This window comes from Numenius arquata, chromosome 8 (assembly GCF_964106895.1).
Source record: "Numenius arquata chromosome 8, bNumArq3.hap1.1, whole genome shotgun sequence".
Taxonomy (NCBI): Eukaryota; Metazoa; Chordata; class Aves; order Charadriiformes; family Scolopacidae; genus Numenius; species Numenius arquata.
Genome location: NC_133583.1, coordinates 44,316,792 through 44,326,465, shown reverse-complemented (window position 1 = coordinate 44,326,465; position 9,674 = coordinate 44,316,792).

The window sequence follows — 9,674 nt, the reverse complement described above, 5'->3', positions numbered from 1 at the left end:
AGAGGACAAGCATGGGGGGACAGGGAGGAGAGGACCAGGCAAGAAAAGGTGTCCCTGGTGCCATCTGGGGACATGCAGAGTCACTGGCCGGTGCAGGGTGCTCCCTGCTAACAATAGCTCTTATCAAGACCAGCGGTCTGATTTGGGAAGTAAAAAAGGTTTGAAGCCACCCAGTATAGATGAAGTGTTGCACAGCTGTAGTCGTCAGTGCTTCACTGCCAAAAATCTAGCTGGGGTGAAAAGAAAAAGTGAGTTTGTTTCCATCCTTTTCTCAGTCCTAACCTCAAGTTTTGTACCTTCTGCAAAATATTTAAGCAGATTTATCTTTTTATAAACTTTACAATGTCACAAAAGTGTACTATGCCTGTATTCCTAGCAGGATGTGTATTTATATATGATGAATCTGGGCCAAAAGCAGGGATATCAAAACCCAAAGTTTTCAAGGAATTTGAGCATTTGTGATGCTGCCATTTGCAGCCTCCCTTTGTGTTTGTTTCTAGAAGGGATTCTGTGAAGAGTCATATGATTTGTTGTCACCATTCCCAAATACATCATTGTTCCAGAAAATTACTCAATGCTTTTTCTTTATCCACCAGCTAAAGTGTGGATGTTCTCCCCATGGAGCTGAATGCATGCACTTGGCACAGATACATCCCAACACGTAAAAATAGTGACCTGATCATGCACAGAGCTCTTTTGAACAGCTTAGCACAGAACCCCCTTCTAATTTTCTTTAAAAGAAACCAGATCTGATCGCTGGCCTAAGCCATGCTGTGGGACACGAGTGGAGACAGGAAAAGTGTTCCTCTATCTTATGCTTCACATGGCTTCTGTCTAAGCAGTGAACAATTCTGTCTTCTCTGTAGACAAGGCTATTCTTAAGAGAATTACCTCTCTGGACACATATTAATATAATGGCCCTTAGCAGCATATCATTGACAGTGTGTGTGCATATGCAGAACTTTCTTCTAGTCAGATGTTCCCCTAGTTCCTTTTAAAGGCACTTTAAAAAAAGAGGGAAAGAACGAAACTTTTCTTTAAGGATTACCTGAATCCCTCTGTAATTTATGGCAGCCCCTTGACACTGGAAGAAATTGCATCACATCCACATGAAAAAAACAACCTTGTGGAAAGAGTGAGATTAGACATAAACTTGCAAGCTCTGCTTATAATGTGGAGCAACAATACATGAACATACTGTTCTGCTGCTGCTACTCTGGAGGAAGAATGAGGGTAAAACGTGTGAGAGAGCCACAGTTAAATTACTCACTATTAGCCCCTACAGTGTGCTTCCAACCTGCGTTGATATATATATAGAGAGCGAGCGAGAATGTCACAGTTAAATTTTTTTTACTAGTATAATGAGGAAAGAGACCAACAGAAGAAGTTCCCTTGGCTAATTTTCTAGCCAGCAGCCACTGCAATGTTCCCACTAGGAGAGACTGAAGAAGTGAGAGAGTGATATAATAAATAATGACTGGCTCTGCTGGTAAGGAGAAATTATCACTGTGCTTGGGGGATCTAAGTATGTGCTCACCCAAGATACAGGGAGGGGGAGGGGGCTGGGAGCACTCTGTCGTGTCTCGAGAAGAACATTCAGCGATGTTTGAATTGAAAAGGATTTCAGCCACCACTTTGTCTGCTAAACCGGGGATGGGAAAGGCTGGACAGAGTGGTTCTGGATACATGAAAAGATGTCATAGGAGTTTCCAATCTAAGCTCTTGGTTTAAATCTGCTCCGTAAAATGGAGGTGTAAAGCAAAGGTGGGCTCACAGCCAGGCCCAAGGATGTGAAATCCCACTGACTTCTCCAGGGAGTGCACTCCTGTGCCGTGGGCACAGCCTGTGGTAGGTTCTGCCCTCGGTGGGCTGCTTGCCCTCTGGCACGGGGCTGAGCAGGCTCAGGCCATGGAGAAGTCACCTCTTGGAGGAGGTCCAAGCAGAGGCCGAGGAGGCTGCGTTCAGCTTTGGGATCTCACCATGACCAGGACTGAGGCTGCGCTGATGGGATCTGCAAGCTGTTATTGTGGGAAATAGCACTGAAATGGTTCAAGTCTGGCTGTAATGTCTCCTCAGGCATAAAAATTAGCTACATATTTTAAAATCTGAAAGGCTTTTTTTTTCTTTAGCATAGATTAAAAGGAGGAGCAAACCAAGATAAAATCACATCAGCACAGCTGAGCGCTAAGTGCATATGTGTGTGTGTTTCTATTCAAAGCCCTGTCTTGCAACGTGGCACTTGCCCCTGCAGGCAGGCATAGTCCTTAGAAACAGAAAGGTGCAGTTCGGAGAAAAGGTCTCTTACAGGAAAGAAAAGAAGTGTTATGGCTTAGCCAAACACAAGTTATTAGGCTTGGTGCAGGGCAGCTGGGTAAGATGCAATGGGCTGTGATGCAGATGTCAGTTCAGATGGTCGAATGGTTCTGCCTACCCTTAGGTTCTCTTAATTAAACTACATGGAAAAAGTCATAGGAGTTGTGTTTGCTAAAATCTCTTGACCTTCAATGGTGAAAGAGTGAAATCAGCTATTCTTGTGAGATTGGTGTTGTTTTAGCAAAAAAAATCTCAATAGGAAGGCTTGGAGAATTTTGGAGCCATATCACCTGAATTAAATTCCTGGCTCAGGCTTGAATTGCAGACACTAGTTTAAACCTTGTAGCTCAACAGGGCCTCCTTTCCCATTTCCAAAAATAGTATGCTACTTTCTACATTTTGCCACATGTGCTGCTTCATATACAGAAATAAATAATCTGGGATTTAGTATGATTTAGTTGATTTAAATGAAAGCAACTTTCACATAAAGAGTTGGGTACTCTGCTTCCTAGACTCCATTTCAAGCTTTTTCGCAAAATAAAAGCAGCCCCCTCTCTTTTGTGCTCCAGCATCATGAAAATTTGCATGGTGAGATGCATTTCTCACCACATGCCGACTGCAAATTGTATTTGAAATGGAAAGTATCAATTAAATAAGCCTTTCTGAACTGCCTGGTGACAGCTGCCATGCCGCTGAATGTTGATGACACTTGCAATATCAACAGATTTGGGCCCTTGCACTGGAGATTATAAAACACTTTCTAGCCATTTAAATACTGGTTTAACAAGCAGATTAAGATCATGATTTCAATCATTAAAGACAGAAATGTTCACTGGGGAAGACTTTTCTCCATGAGCACACCCAGTAGCATCTACACTGGTGCTGGTTTTGTTCAATGGTTTCAAAACCCTGCACGAGCTAATGGAGGGGCAAAATGAAATTGGTGCGCTAGGACAGTGGGAGGCTGGGCTTGACTGCTCAGATAGCCAAAATCACCCTGGGAATCCAGAGATGGTTTGAGGGTCTGAAGACTGAGGAGGATTCTTCTGGAGGACCCCTCAGCTGGGAGGACAGGGCTGCTCCCCATCAGCTCAGCCCAGCACAACAGGCATCAGGAGGCAAGGCTGAACTAAGGGAGAATTTCAATGTCTTTTAAAACTAAGACAGCCTTTTTTACAAAGCACCCATTTGCTTAAACCAGTTTTTCTTTTGAGTGAACGTGGCAGGTTTGAGTGATGCTGCCTTTTTCTCCAGGTTGCAGTTCCTGGACCAAAGTGAAAGCCCACAGACATGCCAGGGGAGAGAATTCAACTGGGACCCTCAGCATCTCTGGTAGACAGCGTGCCTGTGGAGCTGCTGGCTATTGTGTGGTAGGGTTTTTTCCCTGTGAGATGGGGGTTGGTTTTTTTGCTAAGTTTATACAATCTTGTATTTAGTCCAAAAGAAAAGATTACATTTTTTTAAATTCTTTAAAATCTTCTGAAAGCAGGTAGAGGCATCCTTGTTTCCAGAGATGACGCAACCCACAGTGAAGAGGAGATGTTGGTAGAGCGTATGGTACACAGAAAAAAACCTAAATTAGCAAAACCAAAAATTCCTCCACTAACAACTGAACCATCACCTTAAGAACACCCCCATTTCTCTAGCACAAACTTTCATTTTCCATATGCCTTTGCCATGCTTGCATGAAAAAAATCCCGTGTAGACGTGAGGCATGGTCTGGTGTGCTTATGCCAACACACAGAATATGTGCTCCTGCAAAGCCTCGGTGAAAACAGGACCTGGTATTGCTGTTATGAATAGCAGATGCACTGCATTTTTAATATGAGTAGTGTGCCTAATCGTGTCTAGTGTACAGTACTTAGGTTAATGATATAAACTAGACCCTGAGAAATACAGCTATTGTAATCTTTTCATTATTTATCTATTTTAATCTCTCTCTATTAGGAGACGATGTATAATTTATTTTTTATTTCTGCAATGAATAATATAACTAAGGTCTCTTTATATTTTTTATTTGAAAATTCTGTGGTAAAGCACTCTGTTGAATAACATTAGTTATATTTTCCTTTTTTGATAATAAAAGTGAAAATAATATGCTAAGCTTTTGTACTAGAGAGCATATTAGAATGCCCTTAATGCAATGGTGTGCCTGGCACTCTGGAGACTTGAGAACTGCTTCAGCTGTGCACTGAGACCTTGGAGTTGTATGGCCCAGCACCAAAGACCTGAATACTCATGCTAAATCGTTGGATTTCTGTGCTTTTAAAATCCTGGTTTAAATTTCTTCTCCGCTTCAATCCTATTCAGATCGTGCCCCTTAAAACTGTTGTTGCTATCATCAGAGTTGCTTATTTTGCCGGTAGAGTTTAAAACAACATCTGGGCATGGACCTTAACACTGCAACCTGGAATAGGCAAAATCCTAGCTGGAGATGGAGCCAGTAGGAAATGCTCTGGTCAGAGAAATGTGGTCCGGGAACCATGGCTTCTGCCAACATCTCCATTTGTAGTCTTGAGCTGTGGAGAGCTTCCCAAAATGTCTGATGTTCAGGGGTTTGCGCCCCACAGTGAAAGTGTCTGGATGCAGATGGTCTTCAAAGGGAGACCTCCTCTTCAAAGATGCAAATTGCTAAACCCTAGTCTGAGGGTCTCCTAAACAAAATCACAACAGATTTTGTGGAGTGACAGATGCAAATATAAAGAGCTGCCTCCATCAGTTTGTTTCTTAGAGGGAAGAGGGTCAAGGGGCAATGCAGAAAGGCAAGGACAGAAAAATGTTGCCCAAGTCTCAGTCCTGAGAGATATACTCCTCGAGCAGTCTCCTTCTGGCAGGCTTGCACTAAAATCCTTGCTGCAGTGGAGGAGATGTTTCCCTGTGCCCATGGAAGAGGTGTGTCCCTGTGCTGCCCACTGCACTGAGCTGCCATCAACCTGCCCTCTCCAGGAGAGCTTGGCTCGGATTTTAGGGTGCCAATCTCCACTCCCCACAAGAGGTGGCAAGCAGAGAGTCTGCTCCAAATCTTGTCCTTGAGAGTATCAATGCTTGCCATCACTCCCACAGGTATTTATCCCTCTGGAAAAACAGAGCTGAGTAAAAGAAAGGGACAGTTCTGGTCCTATGTAATTTAGTTACTGAATTAAAGGATTGGTGCAACAATTAAATATGTCTTGTTGATCTGGATACAGATGATTGCCAATTTAATTTGGTGTACAGTAAGGTTTTCTCCCCGCCTTTCAAAATTCCCTGCATGACTGTGAAGAGCTAGCATTGGTCCATCTTAATTCAGGATTAAAATTCTTCAGGAGGTACTAGTTTAACTCCTCTGTGGTCTCCCTGCTGCCCTCCTTCCCTTGCAGTTCGTAGCAACAGCAGCAGCAGCATCTACAGTAATGGAGAACAGCTGTATAGTTTAAGCAAAAGCCAAGAGGTTTGGACACCAAGAAAGCAACCCTCCCCACTCCCCGCCTCATGGAAGGGAAGTCATTGTGCCCATGGATGTAGGGCCCTAGGGTGGTTTTAAATTAACTGAAGACTCTACTTCTGTGTGAAGTTTGGCTGCAAGAACAGTGTGGTAAAACACATATTACCACTTTCCTACATTATAGTTAATCACTATTTTCTAGAATAGTTAAACTGCCATCCCCTCCCAGAGAATAATTACTGCTATTTAATTGTATTTATAATTTAGTATACACCTGAAAAATATGCTATAAAATATCAGGGGGGTTCACTTTAATAGTGGTGTTCCATTTACAAACTGTCACATTTATAATGCGTCTTTAATCTTCTGTGGTCTGCTAGAATTTTATATTAAAGTCTGCTTTGTGCTTTAAATATTAAAGATTCTGCAGTACTTCAAAAGGTGATAATGCCTGATGCTCTGGTGGTGCTTAAATCTCAACAGCTAAATATATTGAGGAATGTTCGGTGGCCCTGGCTTAATTAAACATGTATGTGTATTTTCAAATGCAATCTTTTTCTGCTTGTTAGGTTTTTGACAAACCTCCAAACAGGTCCAGGTGGAACAAAGCATGTAAACAAGCTTGTGAATGCAAGCTTAAAACACTCAAATTAGCACCTTCTTACAATTAATATGCAAACCCTGGGATCTCTGTTATTGATAATGCCATTTAATATTATTTGCAGCTGAGTCTTATATTCTAGCCTTTTCATTTTTCTAAACCGTGTCCACTTTAATTATGTGAAAATGTACTGTTAGAGACCAGTCATCCAATGAAACCCTATTTACTACAAGAAACTTATTCTACCCTGCATAACACAGTATAAATTACAAGGCTGTGATAGCATTTCAGTACACCATTTGCTTTACAGTGTTTAATGGTCTAATTTAGCACATACAGCTAAATCTGGAACCATCAAGGTATGCACATAGGTTAACACGTAGTCTTTTTATTGTTTTCATTGCTTGTTCCCCACCCCCTATGTCTTAATAAATTCACTTTTTGCATCTTCTCCAAGTGCTATAGGGGAGGCAGACTGTTCCCAGTAGGAAGAGGCATGGTACCCAGTGATGGGTCTCTGCTCAGAGCCAGGGCGGGATGTGAGCCCCTCTTGGCACCCTGCTGCCGACTGATACATTTAATACCAGCAGACTTTTTTTTGTTTGTTTTTATGCGAGTAAAATTGCTCTGACTGCAGCATCTGCTCTTGCAGGTTTCAAGCAATAGAAAAATGTTTCAGAAGGGTTTTGTTCTTTCCAAAATAGCAGGAGGGCAAAGCTCGGCTGCCCCAAAACACGCAGAGATTGTGCCCCATGGCTGGTCCACTCACACAGCCAGTTTCGTTGGCAGTCCCGCTAGTCTGGCTGCTCTTGCCCAGTTAGAGTAATTGGTGCAGTCACAGACAGTGTGTGTAGTCAAGGTCTCGTGTTAATGACATGCTGCTTTTGCTACCTTAAAATTAGTCGATATCCAAATAACCGGACCTGTAATTTCTTTTTAATTTTTGCACTTTAAACTGTGGGGTTTCTATTAAATTTAAGTGCTTTGGAAATGCTCTATATTTAAAGAAACCAAACGTGTATGAACACAGACATATTCGCGCATATGCTTATGATATGATATGTATATCAATGAAACAAATAGCTCTGCATGTATGTGGGAGCCTTGCCTTCCAATTCTGCATAAATAGAGATTGGCCATAATTTGAACAAGGAAGGAAATATTCCATACATGAAGAGATGTGGGGAATTACTCCATTTGTTTTAGTGCAAATATGCAGCAATTGTCCGAATGCATTTGAAATACGATGAAAATATCTATGAATGCACCCGAGAAATGTTCTTTTATTCTACTGTAATAGGTAAGGTGATGGCAGAAACTGGGGAAGCTGAAATAGAGCTACTGCAGTTTTACAGGTGAGGCAATGTTAGCAGGAAATGACAAGCAGACTAGAGTTATTATAATACCTAGGGCAAAGCAGCAAGCATGCACAGTGATAGACAAATCTAAATTAATGATAGCAAGGGTGGTGTGGCATTTTAATGTAAACTTATGCTACTGTAGGGAAACTTGTAACAATATTGTAAAATAGGTGAAATACCAATCATCATATGTGAGTAACGGAATGTTTTGTATAGAAAATACAAATGCAAACTGGAATACTGTAGCTGCCTATTATTAAGGGAAGTGACTTTCTTTTTTATTTTAGCAACACCTTAAAAGCCTAATGATTGCTTTTGGCAAACATAGGACTACTATAATTTTAGATCTATTGAACAAACACCTTGAGAAACCAAAGCCCTCATTTTATCTTGCATTTTAATGTTCTCCTGTTCAGACAGAAGGGGACTGGTTAGCTAGTCTTCATTAACTCCTTATGAGTGAAAACTGTTTGTTTCCCTGTTGGATTCAGCATGTTTTCTCAGTCTGTAACCACCACCTATAATTAAAATGTCATCCTAACAACATCAAGGTGCAGAGAGTAAAAGAGTCAGTTCACCTCTGGAACTGCACGCTTTATGGAGCTCCACAACCCCTCAGAAATGGAAGCTCGGAGAAACTGTCTCTGTGATCTTTAATGGATTTTTAAAGATGACAAGAAAAGAAATGGGAAACTAAAGGCATGGAAGACATAAATTCCCTAAAGGTGCATTCTGAAGTAAATCAGAGCAACTGAAAAAGTGAACTCTTTGAGCCCTGGGATATCTCCCAGGTTTTTCAGCTGGACACTTACGGCTTGTCGGGTCCCTGAACACCTCTGCTCTGGGCATGCTTTGACACAGCGAGTCACAGAAAGATGAACAACATCACCTGAAGTGCTGTTTGAGGGGCAGAAAATTGCTCCCATTGCACACTGCACTGCCTTTACTCTAAATCACATGACTTATTACAACCTTCCCTTTATAAAAGAAGTGCCATTTAGGTATGTTAACTTCTCCCGCTATAATAGGCATGTTTCTCTCCTTATTTCCACAACAGCTAAACACAGTCAAAGAAAGATGTGAAGATCATATTTTGTAAAATTAAAACTTGGATTGTTCTCAGGGCTATGGCTGCACAAAAGCTAAATAACAATAGGCAAGAACAAGAAGCTTTAAAAAGCTGTGTTACCCAATATATGTTATTTTTATATGGCTGTTTCTATAAACTGGTAGGGGAAAAAAAGAAAATCAGTTTCCCTTCCAAAGATATCTGACTACAGTTGTGCTTTGTAGGTCTGAGTGAACAATACAGGCTGAGGCTGAACACAGTCAAACCCTCTGGAAAAAAGAAATACTTTATTTTTAAGCGGTTTCATTTATTTATTCAATTTATGAAATCATGTAATGTATATTCATCTAGTCAAACAGAATTTACATACTGGGTTTGCAGGCAAAATTACAATGTTAGTCTTTTGTCTTCATAATGAAAATCCTTTAGCATATACACAAACATATGAACGGTATATATTTGAGTGGGAAGGGGTTTTGTGCAGACCTGGTTCAATCTCTTTTTGATCTGTGGTGGTCTGACAGCAAATACACCACCTCCCTTCTTTTGAATACGTTGGTATCGTTGCTACAGTCCCTCTCTGGCTTCTCTTCATGCGGCAACACCTGACCATTCATTCCTGCCGCTCGGAGGACCCAGCCCTGCTCCCAAGGCTTCACTGGGCATGAAGGACCCAACACACTGTGTTGAGTTGGGGAACAAACAAGACCCAAATCTGACAGAGCAGCCACTGGTGTCTATGCGGCTGATAGCAGCCCGCTCACATCCTACCAGAGCTTTAGGCTGAAACATTGGAGGAATTACCACATTATAGTACTTAATCACCTTGGGCTCTTCTGGATGTTCATCCTCAAAAAAAAAAAAAAAAATCCGTTTTTAAAATTGACCTTTTAACTTGTATTTGTC